This window comes from Myodes glareolus, chromosome 1 (genome assembly GCF_982192425.1).
Source record: "Myodes glareolus chromosome 1, mMyoGla1.1, whole genome shotgun sequence".
Classification (NCBI taxonomy): Eukaryota; Metazoa; Chordata; class Mammalia; order Rodentia; family Cricetidae; genus Myodes; species Myodes glareolus.
Genome location: NC_142026.1, coordinates 42,425,137 through 42,443,406, shown reverse-complemented (window position 1 = coordinate 42,443,406; position 18,270 = coordinate 42,425,137).

Sequence of the window (18,270 nt, the reverse complement as noted above, 5' to 3'; positions counted from 1 at the left end):
CCAGTAACTGCATGGAGGTTGTGAGGCTGAGCTGCTAATCTTTTGGCAAAAGGTGCACTTTCTCAACATTCTATAAATATTAGACAACATCCAATGTAACTTATTTAGATTTAATTCAGAAACTCATGACCATAGAAAGTTAAGACAAATGTAGATTATATTTTTATTTCATAACAAAGAGGATAATAAATTAGTTGCATATGTCTTTAAGAAAATATCCATCCCCTTTCCTCCTTCTTCTCTTTGAAACTAAGGTTTAGAAGATCTGTCTACTGAAAATGATATGTAAAGTGTGAGAGGAAACAGTCATCCTCAGTGTAATTTCCAAATAAGTGGTAGTAAAATATTAAAGTACAGAACTAATTTAGCATGATGTGGGTCCTGCTTTCACTGGCAGTAACAAAAGAAAAACAACAAAATTGAATATTATAGCAAGAATGTAAGCACCACAGTGAATGCATAGAAAGGAATTAAGTTGTACTGTGTCAAAATAATTTATTTTGAATTTAATTATAAAAGCTGAAACTTATTCAAATGCTTATGACTAATTAAAGATTACCCAAAAGAAATGTGTGTCAGATACTATATTCATTTTCATGAGCAGATGACATAATTTATGTAATTAGTGGTTGCATTGTTTAAGAAATGTAATGTCACGAGGAAATAGTGGTACAAGAAATTGAGTTCAGGTTCTCTCAAAGAAACAAACAAAGCACAACAACTCAAAGACTAAAACTAAAAGGCAAAGCACACAGACAAAAGCAGATGCTGAAGAAGTTTGGAGAGAGGAGAAGAATATGATTAAAACATATCATCAGAAAATTTTTTAATAAAATAATAAATTTTTAAAGAAGAAACAAAAGAAAAAGAATTTGAGTTCAGCCTGAGTTTTGAGATTATACTTTAATCCCCACTCTAATAAAAAGAACACATCTGTAATATAATTTATCGACTCAGTAACACAGAGACATACTGATATGTCTGGTAATTACATATTTTAAATGTCTCGTAATTACATATTTTAAATGTACAAATATGATATTGGTAATTACATATTTTAAAATATCAGTTAAAAAACTCCATAAGCCATACATATTTCAGTACCTAATTATTTGTCATTTATGGTAGCATCTGAGAGTAGCATATATTAAAATCGTGTTTATTCTCTAAAACAACAAAGTAAACCCACATTCCAGCTCATGTTTCATTGAATCTTCCAGATGCCTCAGAAGTTAGAACAAGCAATGTATCCATAAGAACAATGAATAAGCACTATTCGTATTTTCAGTAAGTTTTAAGTGTTCTATATGCATTGTATTATACATATTCACTGAAATCTTAAGACATATGTAGCATAATTATCCAAATTTCTTCGGTTAATTAACTTCTGATTGCCAATTCTTCTGGGAGAATTCTGGGTTGTCTCTTACTACAGCAGCTAACACAAATGGACATTCTGCTTTCAAAACTGTATACATCCAGAAGAGACACATGAATGGACCAATGCTGATATACTTTTAGAGTGCATTAGTTTTCATGTACTAAAGCAAAGCAATGCCCAAAGTGGTCGAGAGGTGCAGCATTCGCTCCTAAACTTAAACTTAAACTCTGCTGAATGTTGTATTTCTTTTCAGAGTTCTACAATCAAGACTCTAAATACTCTACCTTTGCAAGTGTCCAATACATAATAATAGGAGTTGAATTTTCTCACTCTTACTTTGAGTTTTTTTAATGTGTATATTTACTCATTCATTGATTGGTTTAGATGGAGTCCCATTTTATAGCATGGTGGCTTTGATTTCTCTATGCAGCCAAGGTTATTCCTGACCTGCTGGTCTCTATTTCTCAACTCAGAGATTACAGACATTTGTCACCTCTCCCAGCAGAACATTTCTTTGCATAATGTTCTAACATTAATCTGATGCATGAGGTTAACGTACCTCTGTTCTTTCTCAGTTATTTCTTAGCTTTCAAATTAAAGATCCTAATTTCCTCTCAACATTAATGGCCCCACATAACTAACTGAACAATAGGTAATCTTTGGTTGTGTAATCTTGCAACTGCAATAATATTATACTTATCTGTTAGTTTATGTAATATAAAAGAAATAATGAGGATATCAAATTATTGGCACCAACTGTACAAAAGTGAATCAAAATATTTCATTTTTGATTTTAGAAAGATCAACATGTACCACCTCTAGTCATGTTTTTTGGATAGTATTTAACTAATCATCATAGCATCCTTATATTCTAATATAAAGAGTATTAATGTTACACTCCATTGAAGGACATGGCTAATTGAGTGGCAGATGGCTTGTACAAGCCATAGAGTTGTGAGTGCTCAAGATGAAGCTCAAGTTTTATGATGTCTAGACAAGGTCCCACTGGCTGGCTTCCTTTGCTGCCTTCCTTCAGCTTTGACCAATGTACCTCACTTCACTGCTTTACCTTCTCACTGTCACTCTGAATTAGAGAAATATAAACATTGCATCCACGTCTTTTCGAACAGATGTATATTTATTTCCATTCAAAGCATTGGTATGGAAGGTCATTAAAAATTTTTATAATTGTATAATGTTGGACATTTTTAGATGCTTATTTTACATATGGAAAAAAATAAAGTATAAAAAGGAAGTTCTGGAGACACTCATTCAGTGGGAAGTTCGAGTAGAAAATCTAGTTCTCTGGAATTTTATATGAACACCACCTTTTTCCAAGGTATGGGATGCTGGGTGAGGCAGAGTCCTCAAGGAGACTTTAGCTGCTGCCCAGTTATCATTATATAGAAGTCAATTACCGGAGTTGTTTTCATTTCATTTAGTTGGAGTCATTCAGTGAGAAATCATTTTGGTGCTAGCATGTTCTTTCTTGAATGTTTCCCCAGTTCTTCCCACTCTGTACTGAAACAAATGGCACAAACAGCTCAGTTTCCCTCCTTCGTTTTGAGAAACACCGTTGCAACTCAGTATTATACACACCTTGATTACTATTATACTTCTTCCTTTTCACTGACAGCTGTGTCTCCTTATTTGAGATGCTCTTAACTGTAAGGACAGATTTATATATTACCTTATCTTTCAAAAATCTACTCATTAGTAAGGTACAATTTTGCTTTCAAAAGATATTTAACTGGTGTCCTAGGTACTTTTTTTTCTTACTAAAAATATTTGTTTCTATTTCATGTATATGTGTACATGCACTATATACATTCCTGGTGTCAGTCTGGGCAAAAACACAGTATTGGATCCCTTGGAACTCAGGTTATAGACAATTGTGAGCTGCCATGTCTTGAAAACTTTGCATGTGTCGGAAGGAATTGGCAACTTTGTTTTTGTTTGCAATTTGTTAAATATTAGTAAAATACAGAATCTTTAAAGTTTTATCTGCTAAGTCACTTTATTATATAGTATTAAATATATTTTTAATATGTACCTGAATTTCATTATTTTATATTAAATTTATTTTTTGTTTTAATATATGACTCAACTATCTGTACCATAGAAACTACACCTTTTTTGATTTGGTGTTCAGTTGTAGTCTTTCAACTACGGGGTTATTTTGTTTGTTTTGTTTTTGAGTTTAGTGTTTTATACAAACTGAAACTATTTATTTTTTTAAGCACTGGTGTTAAATATAAATGTGGCTGTGAATTGCTCAAGAAGTTTACTGGGAATCGAACACCAGTCATCTTCCAAAACAATATATGATCTTTACTGTTGAGCCATTCTCCAGACCTCAATATTTTAAAGCAGTTAAGGATTCTGTATTTCCTATTTTATCGAAGGAATCCTTTACATTTAAGATATGTATTCCATGAATTTATTTTCCATAATGTGTTCCTTCTTTTATTAAACATGTTAATTCATTTCATTAATCATATCAGAAAATGAAGGTTCTGTACAAACCTCATGCATCTATATATTAAGTTATCAATCATAACATTTATTACTGTGATAATTATTAGGCATATTGGATGAACTTATGACATTAAAAATCTTACTTTCAAATTTTGTCAGCTAAAAAAATAAAGTTAATTTTATAATCTTTGAGAGAAATATTTTGTCAAGTTGGACCTGAAAATTTGACTTAGTTAGAAGTCAAGAGCAATGGTGGCTTTTACACAGGACCTGATTGCAACTCCTGACATAAAAATGGCAGCACACAACTACTAGTAACTTCAGCAGTAGTAGATCTGATGCCTTCTTTTTACCTCTGCAGACAATAGGCACTCACATGATATACATAAATACATGCAAAAAACTCACTTATTTACATAAAAACAAATAGATAAATCGATTTAAAAAGGTAATATTTCCTCTTATCATTTGTATCCAACCTTGATTTTGATTTAATTTACAGAGGATATGCTTGTGAAATGACTCAGTGGATTATGACACTTCTTGCTAATCTTTAACTTATATGTTGGAAAAAAATGGAATCCCACAGGTTGTGCTTTACTTGTATGGCTGGCATCTGTGTGCATAAGTGGGCGTGTTTCCATATTAAATAGACAAATGAACAATAAACAAATAAACATATAAATATTGGCTACTTCTTTAATTAATGCAAAAAAAGACAGAAAAAACCTTCTATGTCATGGTTATAAATGGATCAAAACATCATATTATTTGACCTAAAGATAGAAAGTACAGTAAAGTTTGCCAAAAACCCTCCCACACAGGTTGATCTTTTGGACTCCATTCAAGGAATGTTGATGGTTAGGGATAGTTAATATAAATAGACAACTTTAAAAGACCAAGCAAGGTTTACTTTATCTGCACAGACCAAATAAGTTAAAGATGAAAGTAATGCTAAAATAGATAAGAGATAAAATCAAGGTTTAAATAGCTAAGAGTGAAATCTGTTCTTGATTATTGAAAGAGTTGAGCATAGCAAATCTTTCTACGTCATCCAAAATCCTCTTGTCAGCAATCAAGTCTCTAAATACCTTTATTCCTGTAACAGGAATAAAAATGTTCAGACATATGTCTGAACCTAGGATTCTGACCTATCATACTGAGGACATGCCCAGTGTTATCAATCTGGACATTCTGGACATTGCTACGCAATGTCAGTACCAGTGAGGGGGAAGGGAGCAACTACATGTGTTTAACAGCAATCCATTATAAGTCTGCATATTGCTGGGGTATTTTGTCCTTGCTTATTTGACATTCATTTAGAAATATTTCATGTCTTCGTACAGTCCTCTTTTAACCAAGACTTTTCATTTTCTCTATTACCCTGAGATTTCTCTTTGCTTTTGTCAAACTATCAGAATAGAGACATAGATGTGTTCTTTATAACTTATATGCCTGACTAACATTTTTCTGTATGTAGCACCTAATAGTCAGGCAAGTCAACTAAGAACAGTAGATCCCTCTGATTAGAAGTTCATGTAGCATCAGTCTAAATTTAACTTACTTATCAAAATAGTACATTGCAGTGCTCTCACCTTAGGCACTTTGTGTTTCCTTTCACTATTCCATATCTTTTCCCAAATTCATCATCTAAATTAAAAGTGATTGAATGTCTGAATCTAAAAGAATTAGAATAGTATGAGTTTCTCATCTTCCCAAACTTCCTAAGTTTATTGGGATGAATATGTGGGGTTTTGTTTCCTTGGAGAGGATTAGTCAAGAATTATCTCTTGTTCTAATTCAACTTCTAAGTGCAGAAGTCAGGTGGGGTAGGGAAAATCGGTCATGAAAGAAGAAAGGAATGTAACATGCACTTCTATTTGATTTTGACTTTATATGTAATGAGTTCACAGTTCACCCACTGCTGAATTAAACCAACCACTTTTTGTTTTATTGCACAAATAATAATATAAAAAGTTCATATGTTTTATCCTCAGAAAGAGGGATGGTTCCCATACTCAATGAGAACAACCACAAAAAGTTACCTGTAGTTATGTGGGATAGTCTATCATTTTTTGAAAAGAATAAAATCATCCTACTCAATTTAGTGCTGAAAGATTTTTTTCTGGCTTACAAATTCAAAAAAATTTTGTTTTTCTACAAATTTTATTGAACTATTATTATTAATTATTATTACTAACCTTTGTAGGAGATTATAATATAATTACAACATGTTTTCCTTCCCCTTTTATCTACAAACCCTTCCTTATAGTCTTCCATACTGCAGATATTTTAAAATTTAGGGTTCATGGCCTCTTTCTACATGAATAGATATTGATTCACATATGTACAAGTATATGAAAATATCTATATCTAATCTATATCTATCTATCTATCTATCTATCTATCTATCTATCTATCTATCTATCTATCTATCATCTCTCTATATATGTAGCATTCTAAATTTGTATGCTTGTTTTCATGACTGACTCCATGGTATACCCTTCTTTGGGGAAGATTATTTCTCCCACTCCCAGCATCCCTCAGTTTTCTATAGTTTTTCAGTATAGGATAGAACCACATTTTAAATTTATATGATGTAACTCTGCAGTGTTGACTGTCAATCTAGATTTACTACTGTAATTTTATTTTTTTTGCAATTTGTATTTTATTTAAACTTTCTTTGGTTTTAATCTCTCTTTTTATTGATTTTATTGATCTCTACATTTTTCTCTGCTCCCCTTCCTGCCTCTCCCCTCCCCTTGAACCTTCTCCCAAGGTCCCCATGTTCCCAATTTACAGAGTAGATCTTGTCTTTTTCTACTTCCCATGTAGATAAGATCTATGTATCTGGTTTTAATTTTTACTACTCAGTTTTTTTTTCATTCTGGTATTTGAATATTAGTATTCAGTCAGTCTCCAAGCTACACAGTTTTTATATTGTCATTATGTAAATCAACCTATGATAAATACGCAAATTCTACTGGTGACTAAAGATATTTTGCAACATTTTGTTTGTTAAATTTTTAGTGTTATTTAAAACTTGATTCATTGTGTGTTTGTGTGTGTTTTGTGCTGCATATAGGTGTGCATACAAGTGTGTGGTGGTGCTCTCATCTCTGCATGCACATCCTTTATTTTGGTCCACTTTAGTATGTGAACAAAGTTAGTCACTTAAAGTAGAGTGCACCAATTGGTTACTTGGGCCATTCAGTGACTCCGTCTGGATGTCAGACAGCTGCCTGTGTGCTCAACACTCAAAAAGGGGTTATTGTCAAGTGCTGTCACATTCCTTATGTGGATGCTGGGAATCCAAACTTATGTGTTCAGGTTTTTGCAGCAAACACCACAGCCCTAAACCTTTGTTCATTTCTCTGTCTACAGCACCAACTTGCAGGAAGCTCAGGTAAATGCCAAAGCCATCAGCCGGACCACTAGGCATAAAATGCAGATGTCTTCACAAACCTCCTATGGGAATGCTTGCAAAACTAATAACTGTCTCTGCAGGTGGGGCAAATTGAGTTGTTTTGCTTTTGCAAATAGCATGTTACAGTTATAAGTCACCCAAATAATGAGCTGTAGTCTCTCAACAGGCTTTATTTTATCTTCAGTTACTTAGTTATTATACACCAATATGTGTGCATGTAAATATGTATAAATATTTTATATGTGCACACACACACACACACACAGTGTACAAAGTTTCAAATTTTGCTTAAGCATAATCAGGCCTTACACTGTCCTCCCTGTTTCTGACGGATGTAGTTAAACCTGTGAATAAAACATCTTGTCCCCAGTTTTTCCAAATTGTTATCTTGTCACAATATTATTTCCATGGATTATTAAACAGATATTTAAGCCTCTTTGGATTTTGAAGCACATATTATAAAACTTTCATTTTAGTATTATCATTTTAACTGAACATACTACAAAAGTAGTATTTGCTAAACTGTTGGATTTGCTGAACCTAGAAATATTGTCATAGAAGGACTCTAATTTAGGATCATTAGAAACTGAATGGGAAGTGAGGCTCTAACTGCAGACCATACACTTCCCCACTCTTGTGTAAAAAGAATAATTGTTGCTTCTGTATAACCACCGATGTGCTGACCTCTCCTTAACCCCACTCTGCCCCAGTCTATAGAACAATGCTTTATCTTTGTGGCACTGTTTGTGTGTGTTTCATAACTTTTCCCGAAATATTGACAAATAAATATGAAAATTGAATAAATACACCTTAATAGTTAATTTTATTTGAACTTTGATTTTAAATTTAGCTAGCTGGCAAAATGATAAACATGATGGAGGGACATTGTACAAGAAAGATCAATGGTAGATTCCGTTGTCACAAACTATGAACAATTCAAATAAGGCCCACCAATATCCATTAATCCACATGTAACAATCACACATGTATTCCAAATGCTGACCACATATTTAATGAATACATAAAGACTAAAAAGGCAGCAATATGTGTCTGGGAGTGATTTCCTTTATTTCTCCCTGACGATCCTTGGTTCAAGTAAACATATCAAGTATATTTCTGTATATTTTGACATGTCTATGCTAATGCGAATTAGCAAGGTAACAAAAGCACATATCATGTTTACCAGATTTCCAGTTTCTACTTTATCCTCTTAGCTGTGACCATACATATTTAAAGATAGAGAATACATTATTTTTCAGATAGGGCTTACATTACTTAAATAGATTATAAATTTCCTAGCATCTTCAAAGTTTTTTTTGCTTTTATCTCAATTTCCCTTTACATGTGTTCTTTACACCAGGCATGTTCTAATTCACTGATAGGATGGGAAAACTATTTCAGCCCTGGGGTGCCTGGCAGATCACTTGTACTTGAAAGAAATATAGGTGAATCTGTTAATCAGATAGTCCAGGCAGAATAACACTCATAACCTCTCCAAATATATTGATATCCCTGAATATGTGGTATCATATGATACATTACTATCACAGGTCAATCAAAAGTACCAAAATTGTTTCTAATACTCAGTCTGAAGTAGTCAAACCATCCCTTATACATAACTGAGGGGCGCATACTAGCCACCCACCAATTGCATAGTCATTCCCAGCAACACAAGTTTCTTGCGTTCTAGCTTCTTGGATAAACTTCCAAAACAAGATGAGCTTTTAATAGTCAATAATTTTATCCTTGTCAATAAGGCAATGACCTTATTTCATTAATTGTATTTTATGTCTATATTACCCATTCCCTCATATTCTCTTTATTTTGTTATTTTTGTTTTATTTTATTTTGTTAGCCTTCCAAAAATATATTCATATAGAAGGAAAAGAAAAATAAAGTAAAATATTACTATTCAAATCTATATTATTGATTATACTGTGAATCATATGTGTTTTAGACAAATGGGGAAGAGAAAAAAACATATCCAACACCTTATTTTTATTTTTAAATATTAAAGATAATAGAGTACAGCTTATTGCTATTGCATTTGGTTGTCTTCAAAAGATGGAAGACCATATCCTTCAGGAAAAGGACCCAGAGACTTCATAGCAGGAACTGACCAGAATGCCTCTCACTTAAGACTAGCTTTCTTGGAGCCAGAAGGCACTAAGTAAGCTTTCATAGGACAGAGGCAACAAATAGTCCTGCCTGTGAACTAAATCAATGAACAGACTGGCACAGTAAATAACCCTAGGGGTCCATTGTTGGCAAGAAAATTATGCAAGGTATTCAGAACTTGGTGGTAAGAATGGGCCTTTAATGACACTTAGGACATTCTGAACCAGGACAAAACCATGCTTGGTATAAGAAATGCAGATAACTTGTAGGTGTTATTGAAATCATTATTACAGAGAATATACAAGCAAATTTACTACACATGCAGAGTCTCATTCTAAACATTTGCCCTAAATACACAGATAAGTGTAGTTTTCACCTTTCATCAAGAAAATGTCTTTTAGCAAATGTAGACCACTACAGAAAACCAGAATGAATCAAAATACAGAGATATGGAGCCCAGTCCCACTGGACACATCTACAAAACAATCATACATTTAAGGCACAGGAAACATTACAGAAGAGGGGATGGAATGACTGTAAGAGGCAGAGGATCATATACTTTGTTTTGCGATTGTGTCTCCTACTAATGTAGGGAGGTATACCCACAGAATTTCAACAACACGACACGGCAGCCTTAAAATAGTTGAACAAGGTGACGCCAGTAGACATGCCATCAGTAAACAGAAACCTTACACTAAGAATTACAAACAAATGAGGAATGTTGGAAACTTAAAAAAAAAAAAAAAGAAAGAAAAAAAATGTCTCCTCAGCGCAGAGCACAATAATTGTTTAACCAAATCAACAGTCCTGAAAACACACATACAAGTAGCATTATATGGACTGAGAAAGTTACTTTTAGGAACATATATGTATATACATGTACACTTATGAATCCCAAAACAATTAATTTAAAAAGGTACCATGAAAGAGAGCAGGAGAGGGTTTTAGATAAGGAAAGAGAAGGGATAAATGTAATTATATTATATTCTTTAAAAAACGTAAAAAAATTAATAGAGTATGTGGATATAAAAACTTATTCCCTTCTAATAATGTTGTAGAAGAATGGTAAGATGTTAAATTTAAACCCTGACTCTACATCCCCACTGTCATGTATCTACTACCTTTTTAAAAATTTATTTCTTCCCCTAGCAATATTTATGGGAATAGGATTTTGAGGCAAATCAATGAGTAACTGTAACTAGTTCAAAGATTTATTTTCTTACTGGATTTGTGCCACACAATTATACAAGAAATCAAGAATCAGTGTCACATAATTGATATAAATGTTATTGTGGGTACAATGAACAAAGTAATGATGATTTGGAGAACAGTTGTTAAATGACCTAGAAAGCAGGGAGGAAAATTTACATATCACAAAATTAATGAAAAGTTCACATTGATGGAAACCCCCAGAGAATGTTTTTAGAATCCAATGTGATCTGTTTGGCTCTAAGAAGATGGCAGAGGAGAAACAGTGTTGCTAGTAGGAAGCAACTGAGACTCAAGGGATCTCATAATCCATCATCATTCGACTGTAGGGCACAGAGTCTCAGGAGCAACCCTGAGTTCCAATGCAAGGACATGTTCTACTAACATCACTTTTTGCAGAACATTGAATGGAGAAGGTTTTGTGCTGTCTCAACATTCCTTTTTAATATTGTAAGACTTTCATTGGTTCTTTAAGAACATAAGGCACAGCATCCCTAGCATATTCACTTGTCCCTTCTCACTGCCTCACTGTTTTTAAATATGTGCTTTGAAGAGAGGATACTTGGAACCACATGTGCAAAATAGAGTTCTGAGGCAATACATACCTCTTAGATTGAAAATCTGAGAGAATAATTTTACTAATGTTTTAGGATACAATTTAGATGTGAGCTAAAATAGAATAGTTTAAACGATGTGATTTTGATCATTTATCTATAATAACATGCCTTTAACAATAAAGTCCATCAATCATTTTAGATATTAAAGAGAATTACTACAATGTATAAAACTGTCCAAGTAGATTATGTCCTTCAATAATCCAATAGATCTGTGTCTGAAAAAATAATGAATTTAATTATTTTAACTTTTATTATCACTGTATTTATAAAACATCAAATATGCTAAAATATTTATTTTTTAAAAACATGCTGTCTTTTACAAAAATAACAAGTAAAAGAAAAACCTTTCATAACAGATCTTATGGATATTTTAAAACATTACATCAACCAGGGGAATTTCATAAACTATGTACTTAATGGCTTAATCAATGGGAAAATCCATAGTAGTACATGTAAACACTTCACACAGTCAAGAAAACAAGTTGATATTTTAATTAACAGATGTGGTAATAAATTATGAATCCACAATTATTTACTTTCTTAGACATGCAAGACATAATTAGGAATCTGGACATTATTGTGAATGGAGATTATTTAGTGTAAGCTACCAAAAAAAGGAAGTCACTAACAATCTTAAACAGTTGTGATGTCAGGAGTCACAACAATGGTCATCAAGACAAAATATACCTTATAATACAACAGTGGTACTCATACTTGGTTATATCCAATAGTTATCAAATTAAACTCATGACCAGTTTAACAGGAAGGAAACTATATCACGCACATCAAAGTTATCCAACTGCCCATGACTATGAAACCATGAGAGTTAGAGAACAACCTGCAAGGACCATTTTATAAAAATAGTATTCAGCTTCAATCCATTGCAAATCTGATGCTTATAACTATAGATAGGCACAGTTCTTATTGCTCCTCAAAAAAAAAATTCTCTTTGAAGCTAACATAAATGACAGAAAAACACACCTAATTAAAACAAAGAGATTAATTTATCAGGGGCTATCTAGCCTCAATGTGCACATATACATCACAGTAACAGGATATATGGCTCAAGGTCAAACACATTCAATAGACTACAGGGAAATTATGCCACGAAGGCAGTTGTTAAGCAAATGAGGACTAAGAAAATGCTAAATACTCTAAAATAAAGAGAATAGTAGGAATTCATACAGATTTTAACAAGGTTGCCTTATATGAATGTCCTCAATTCCATAGTCAAAGAAATTCTAGATTGGATCAGTAAGAAGATATCCATTTCTTGCTAACTCCAAGAAACAACAAAGATGATACCACCCTTGTGTGAAAGGATGGGTTCAAATAAGCAGAATCGGCATACAACATACCTGACTCTCTGTGATTTGACCCATGAATAATAGTTGCATCACGACGTCAGATTCCCAGACAACCTTGGACAGCATCAGACACCTGTCATTTACCCTGTTCTTCCCTTGAATATCCCTTCTATTCTCCCTGTTCTTTAAATCTATTAGATATATCCTTTTATGGACTCCACCTCTACTTTAGAGTAGGTCATCCAGAGTTTATTATTATTTTTTTTTTACCAAACTTCAGCATCTAAATTTATATGACAACTCAGAATTGTTTTCATATATAGAGGTAAATGAAATTAAATATGAATCATGGGAAAGTAATTTGCTCTTATTAGAATAAAATGTCACAAAGACAATTTTGACACACACACCATAAAACAGGTTTACAGAAATCTCCCAATATGCTGTACACTGGGATCAGTTTACTGCAAAGGTATATAAACTATAGTGTAATATGTTATATTTGATTTTCAATGCATACTGCAAATATGGTTAAAACTTTTTTGTCTGTATTGTATGGCATTTTCACGAAAGTTTTCAATATGTTTGAGAATTGAAAGAAAAGGTCATTGTAGTAGACATGACCTGTCATCAAAACATTCAAAAATATTTTTGTGAGGTCAGGGGCCAGAGGTTATCTAACCATGCAGTTGTAGTGTGTGAAATTTAAAAGTTGCAGAAAAGACAGCTCATTTACTCATCACTTGTCTTGGTCGTGAAATCAGCCTACATTCTGGAGTGTACATGTATTTCTGTTTCTAATTTCTAATGACAATTCTTTAAGTGAAAATTGGTAGCATTAACTCAGCACATTATTAAATACATAAATACTGATACATATATTTTAAACCAATTTAAACATAAATATAATAAATAAAAAAGAAGCTAAAATTCTAAGGCATCCTGTGTATTAAAGAAAATGGCAAATTTTATGTAAAATAATGGCAGTTCTATATGTAAAATTCTCAATCTACACATATTTATATATAAATATATGTTTATATAAATACACATTTTTTTCTATCATTGTAACGATGATTCCGTTAACACACACTACCAAAGAACATCCACTTACTGCAAAAGACTGTGTATCAGTCCACATGTTGGTCACCCTTATGTATACTTTGCTGATGTTTCAGTGCTTAGAAGTAGACATTATTGAAGGCAACAGGTATAACACACCCTGATCTCTCAGAGGAGAATCTATTTCATTGGAGTTAGTTTTACATTTGTTTCAATTCGGCTTCAAAGTTGCTCTCAATATTATTAATCCACTTTTTATTATTATTCTGTAAATTTGTTCATTTTCTATTCTTCAGGGATAGTAACAAAGCTTTGCTACTTAATAGGAAGAACTATTTTACATATTACTTGTTAAGAAATCAATTTAACTTTTATGATACATTCTTCACTGAAAATTGAGAGACAAAATCATATTTTGACTATATTAAGTGATGTTTAGAGTATTTCTTTGGGGATTATAAAGTATGTGAAAGCAATGTATTGAAACATTGTACATTTATTCAAATATAGATTCATAGTTACAGCTGCTCTGCTTAAATTAGCTTGCAATAATTGCATTGTCTCTTGAAAATCACAGTTCTTTCTATAGTTGGTGTTGAAATTGCAGTGGAATAAGTTCACTGAGACATCAATCATCCTCACTTTACCTGCTTTTACATCATATAGTTTGTACTCTCACATTTCCATAATTGTAACATTGTGATTTCCATTATTGTAATAACAAAAAAAACAGATAAGAATGGATTAATATTCACAGTAACGTGTAATACTGCCTAGTTGCTTAATTTCTAAAGTGATAACGTATGTGTGTAAATGAAGTAGCATGCTAGCTTAGGAATGTCTGTGTAAGGAAGAATTTCACTTTGAGCAGAAGTGCCATTTGCCTTTTTCAATGACCGATACAAAAAACCAGGACCTGGGAAGACAATTGTTTTGTGAGTGAGCCGCATCCACAGCTGTGCAAGAGGACCACCATTGCTGTATAGTACTCATCATTACGTATTATTTTTGTCTCGATTACAGTGATAAAAAGGCCTGTCTTTTAAAGAATATATTGATTTTGGGAGGAGGAAAGAATTGGAGAGATGTGTTGGTGTTTGCTAGTTATAGCTGTGCTTTGAATAATAGCTGCCCTAAGCTGGTTTCAGCTGATAGCTGCTTTCCATGTCCGATAGGCATTTTGATTGATTTTTACGATTCATGGTTTCTTTAAACTTGCCTGAACACAATTCTTTCTCTACACACATCAAAGAACACAGACTGTATTTCATTATCTCAATTGATTGTTTTAACTTCTAATCTTAATGGAAGCAGTCCAATCACTTTCTTGACCCCTTCAGAGCTTCACTTTGTTAGTTCAAAGCCCTTGCTCTTTTCGCTTCCTGAACTAAAAAGCTACTAGTACTAAATTTAAAGAATTGGGAATGTACATGCATAGATTTTTTTCTTTATCTGTTTTGCCTCTAGGCTTTTCTGATGTCTCTCCCTGAATAAGGCTAGCTTTATACAATAGAAATGGTATGCTTTCACTTCCTGAAGGCAATTTCTGACACGCAGCAAGCAGGTAATATCCATAATGCTTTTGAAATACCCATCAGAGAACCCAATTTTTGGAGCCGATTTTGAATCCTTTTTAACCATATATGGTCTAATAGGTGAAGGAAAAAGTAACAATTGTGCTGTCCTAAAATTAAAAACAAGGACATTTTGTGGTAAAGATTAATTTTACATACTGTCAGTTATGCAGTAAACAAAAGCAAAGTTAAAATTAATTGATGACTCTTTTACCAAAATTAACCAAAGGTAAACATTCTACAAAGTGATATTTGCTGAATCACTCTCTAGATAAGTGTGCTCCCTATCTCTCTCTCTCTCTCTCTCTCTCTCTCTCTCTCTTTCTCTCTCCCACCTCTCTCTCTCTCTATATATATAGATGTACATTTATATGCATATATGTATGTTCTGAATATTTAAGAGTAGTGTTCTGAAATGATACTGTTAATGTTTCAATGTTAGGTATTTTAATGTTAGGTAAATTTTCAAAATTAAAAGCTAAGCACATAATCTACCTTCTATTTAGTTATCAACGTATGCATACATATATATGTACATGTCATATTTATATTCATAAATATTTAGTTTATATATTCCTTTATTTTTAAATCACATAGGAAAACTTATTTAAAGTATAATACAAAAATGTGTTACTAATGAAATTTTAGTTTATAACATAATATTTTAATAATTTTCAATATAATTTATGATTGATTAATATTTATAAGATGCCTTTTATTTTGTTCTATTGTGATTTATTTCACCTTAAAAAATAAGCTTTTCTTTTGTTCGATAAAATATTTAAAATAAATAAATAAATATAAAAACAGTTTTTCACAAATTTCAAGATGTTTGAGGTAGATTTTAATATTTTTCATTTCACAATAGTGCATGTAATTTTAGTTTACTTGGTGTTACAAAATAAAGACAGTTTTACCACATAGTTCTATTTTCTACCTGTTCAAACTTGCAAATGATCAAAAATTATCCTTTCTTCCTTCTTAGAATAACACCAATTTTCTACATTTCTGGACAATATTGAACAGTATTTCTCACATAAAAAAGATATTTGAATCTTTTTAAATATCCTAAAATGACCCAAATGAAAAGAAGAACATTGCTCAGAAAATTCCCAAATATTTTGAGGAAATACAAAAAGTGATTTTTAAATACATAAGTTTCACTAATATTTTATATTGAGCTGCACATTATATTAATGACTTTATCAATAGGGCCAGAGTAATAAAAGTTCATTTAAGTCTTGTTTTCCATAAAAGTAATCGTTTCACAACAAATATCATTGAATCAATTAAAATTATTCAATAGTTTTAAACATAATGAAAAAACACTTTTTAAATTATCTATTCATTCATGCTTTTCTTTACTTGTATGGTCAATAACACGATCCAGTTACTCACTGCATTTGTTAAAATTTTCATTAACCAACAAGGGAAAAACAACAGTGATCATGGACCATAAATCTCTGCACTCCAGTAGCAAAACTTTTAAAGGAGAAACCTGATTTGTGTGTGTGTGTGTGTGTAGGCATAGGTACATATTTGAAATACTATTTCTGCAGGGAATCCTTGAGTTTCTGTACTGGTTAGATCTTCTGAACAGAATCACTGTTTGCATATCAAAGAGCTTTGGATTAATTATAGTGCTTCCCTGGGGAAGGATTTACAGATATCTTCCCAGAGCTGTGTGTGGTCATAAAAATGTAGATTCTCCTGCTTTATCTCTGGGATATATTTCTTTATAGCCCAGATTTGCTTCTACTTTCTCTCAAGAAGTTTAACAGGCTAAATCATAATAAATGAATGATCTCTCACAAGAGAGATGGTAGATTTGATGATAGCATCATAAAATCTGAGAGTTCTTCTCTTTGGAGCTCATTTGTGGAACATCCCATGGATAATGCAAATAAATAGCTAATCCTTATCATATTGTCCCTAAAAGCAAAGAGTAGTGAATTTATATGAGAAGTTGCATGGCTACTATCTCTAATATGTCCTCTGCTCTACTTTTATATGTGAAAAATATGAATAGATGTGTGCATATAAAAATGAAGTATGTACGGTAAAAATAAAAGAAGTTCTAGTAATATCCAAGTAAGAAAGTCATGTTTAAGTAAAAGCTGTCATTAAAGGTAAGACTTGATGGTAGTAAGAATGTGGCATTAATTCACATTGTTTAACCTTGAGATAGAATGTGAAGAATTCAAAGAGCAAGAGTAAAGACAAAAGTGTGGTTATTAGATGGAAACCAATAGAGGGTAGCTCAAACTGATGTTAAAAACAGTATACTAGTCAAATATATAAAGTAGTATGGTCAGGATGGCAGAATGATAACAGAGAAATCAATATTGGGAAGAGAATTTTAAAAAAATTCTATGAATTTTTCCAATGTTTTTTTAAAGGTATTTATACAAAAGACTGCTATGCCTGATAATTATCCTCTCTAGTGCATGAAATTTTTAAGTCCACTTGTTGGAAATGGCCTGATAGAGTCAATTGTTGTTGGGAGAACAGGATCCACAAATGCTTACTATAGTCAGTTTGCTATTTTTCTCCCATAAAAAAATGTAAAAACTGAAAATGATGCATGTATATTCGTTCAAGTGAAATTTTTTAGTTATAATTTTTATGTTCAAGGTACAATTATGAAACAGAGGAAAGATTTGTTGTCTGTCAGTGACTCTGTTGGTTATTACAAGATATGTGGCTCTATATGGTGAAAAGATCAGTGGACTGATATATATGTATGTGTGTGTGTGTATATATATACCTGTAATAGCAATTAATGAAGTGAAGCTGTGAATTTAAAAAAATATCAATGTGGAGCAGCTTGTGGGAAGGTTTGGGGAAAGAAGATACAATGTAATTATAATCTTAGAAAAAAGAGAAGAAAATACAATATTAGGTCTTTTATTATGGATATTACTTGAGATAAACAAGTTTATTGATAACCTCAACATTTTTATCTGTAAATGAAGAAAATATTTATTTCTTCAAAAGTACAAGTAAGGATTAAGAGACTTTTAATTTTTAGAAATTTCATAACCATCAGAAGCTATAAAATAAAATAAATTTATTTCAAGAATGTTGACTGAGTTTT